Raw genomic sequence first — 3,125 nt, 5'->3', positions numbered from 1 at the left:
CAAGTAGCAGCTGGTGGGTTTGAACTGCCGACCCTGTGATTCAAAGTCCAGTGCTGATCGTACATCACCACACCAGGAATCTGAAAGCCTTTCACTGATGTGAGTTTCCACTACTGTGTGCTATTGAATTGATTCTGACTCATAGTTACCTTATAGGATGAACTAGAACTGCCCCATAAGGTTTCCTAAGCAGAAATCTTTACAGGAGAAGATCACCAGGTCTTTTCTCCTGTGGAACAACTGTTCGGTTCTGACAACACATCTTTCAGTTAGCAGTTGACCTCTTTAACCAGTTCACTGCCAGGGATCCTTGAGTTACCATTTCTTCTGTTGCAGTGTCGCTCATAGCAACCCTTGATTGAGTTTCCCATAGTGACTGGTGGGTTTGAACTGCCTTGTGGTTAGCAATCCAATGCTTATTCTGTAGCACCACACCAGGGTTCAAGTTATAACTTGTTATTAGTTACGACTCATAGAAACTCAACAAAACACTGCCTGGTCTTACACTAGTCTCACAGTTGCTGCCACACTTGAACCCATTGCTACTGCCACTGTGCCAATACATCTCGTTGGGAGTCTTCCTCTTTTTCACTGATCCTCCATTTTACCAAGCATGATGTCCTTCTCCAGGGACTGGTCCCTCCTGATAATATGTCCAAAATATGAGCGATAAAGTGTTGCTATCCTGGCTTCTGTGGGAGAAAGATGAGGCCCGTAAAGATTTACAGCCTCGGAAACCCTGTACAGGGTCGCTATGGGTCGGAACTGACTCGACGGCACTTAACAACAACATCCTGGCTTCTAAAGAGCTTTCTGGCTATGCTTCTGACACAAATTTGTGTGTTCTTCTGGTAGTGCATGGAATTTTCAATATTCGTCTCCAACACCACAATTCAAATGCATCACTTATTCTACTGTCTTCCCAGACAGAGTTAATAGTACAATCAAGTGTCCTTTATTCTCTATCTTCATGCAAAGACTAGAACAGAACGGTTTTGTGTATAAATTCAATTTAGTACTTTTCTTTTTAGATATCACATTTCAAATATTTCACAAAGAACTAAACTTGATTTTGTTCTCAAAGGAGATTATGTACCAGATTCCAATATATTGACCAATATGTACTCCTAGTCCCTTTCCTGGTATTGGAAGCATTTGCATTGCGTATCACTCAGTCATTCCTCAGTTCCATGATTCTGAGATCATGTTCTCACTTGGGCTCCACTGAAGATGACGAATAATTTTCATCTGCATTCCTAAGTAACTTCACACTAGTTATGTTATTTCAATATTTTTGAGAGCCTAGTTGAGCAATTTGACTATATTTTTTCCTGGAGTTGAGTACAGAATGTAAAAGAGCCATGATTATGAGTGACCTTTTATACAGTCAGCTGATTGTGTTTATTGTTATGGGTAATGGGTAGTCATTCAGCCTGTCTCTCACATGCCTAATTTAAAACAGTCCCTTATCTATTTAACAATTGCACTTTTTTTTTTTTCAACAGAAAGATAGTCAGATTGTTTTAACCATTCAGTCTCAGAGACATATTGCAATTTATTGTTTTAACCATTCAGTCTCAGAGACATATTGCAATTTATTTTTTGGTTGATATTTTGACTATTCTCCCTTTGAAAATATGTTTTTCACTTTGGATATAGAAACCACCTATGTGTTTTAATAGTACAGAATGAATTACTCCAAAATAAGTTATTTTTTTACATTGTGATTAAAACCTTGTGGTCCAATGCATTATCCCATAGGGCCACACTTTTATTACTTCAATTATGATTGCAAATACTTAAGCACTACTATATTACAGATATGGAGTCTGGGTGTGGTGCTATAGGATAAGCACTCTACCACAAGGTCAGTTTGAAATGCAAGGTTGGTAGTTCAAACTCATCGGCCATTCCCAAGAAACCCTATACAGGATTACTATGAGTCAAAACCAACTCAACAATAACAACAACAACATAAAAATAAAGCTATTTAACACTATAATAAAGAGAAGAGTCCTGGTGGCATAGTGGGTTATGCATTGGGTTGCTAACCACAAGAGCAGCAGTTCAAATCCACCAGCTGTCCCACAGTACAGAGGGAGCTTTCTGTACTTACAAAGATTTAAAGCCTTGGAAACCCCACATAGGGTTACTCTGAGTCAGAATCTTCTTAATGGCTGTGGTTTGGTTCTTTGTTGCTGTTGTTCAGTGCCATCAAGTCAATTCCATGTCATAGCAACCTTGTGGAGGGTTTCCAAGGAACGACAGGTGGGTTTGAACCTCTAACCTGGCAGTTCATAGTCTAGTACGCATCTACAATGAAACACAACGACTCCTAAAGATGATTTAAACCAACAAAAGTAACTTTGTCTTAAAAGCCTTAGTCTAATCTTCAAATTTGAAAAGTGCTGATCTGAGGTTAAAGTGCTGTATATGAAGCTTGTCCTGCATATTGAATCCATAGACTTTCTGTCCTATAAAGCAAAAAAACCTGTCAATTTACTTAAAAGGTATAATAATGGCAACAATGGTATTTTTTCCTTTTGCACAAGTCATTTGCCAATAATATGAAATTTGTCTGACTTTGTAGGGTTATAGAGAGACATGAAGCAAATATTATGATTATTTAATCATTCATATCACAACATCCAGTTGTATTTCAGGTTAAATTAGGATTGCATGTTTAATGAATGTTCCCTTTGTTCTGTAATTATGAGAGTACTAGTTCAAAATGATAAATCTGACTTTGGAAGACTTAAAACAAAACAAAACAAAAAAACTTTGCCTCGCTTGTCAAAAACTTTCATCTAGTAGCATTTTGTTTTCTTCCATGGCAGAAAACTTCCTAAAGCAATTCTTACTAATTTGAAGGGGGAAATCCACCTTACCATTTCAGGACAAGTGTTTCTATAAAACAGAATTATCAGAAGACATAATTCTTGATGTGCTAGATGTCGCAGGATTTATGTACAAATTATTTCAATAGCTGATAGAATCAATTGAAATGATTAAGCTCTTATGAGAGTTAATTGGTCCCTTCAGGTAGATAGCATACACATTTAGTGTAAAATCTATAAAGAAATAAATATTTGGGTATATTCATTTTTCATTTTCATCATTGATCT

Source organism: Chrysochloris asiatica, unplaced genomic scaffold (assembly GCF_000296735.1).
Source record: "Chrysochloris asiatica unplaced genomic scaffold, ChrAsi1.0 scaffold00235, whole genome shotgun sequence".
Taxonomy (NCBI): domain Eukaryota; kingdom Metazoa; phylum Chordata; class Mammalia; order Afrosoricida; family Chrysochloridae; genus Chrysochloris; species Chrysochloris asiatica.
This window is presented reverse-complemented; position numbering follows the sequence as displayed.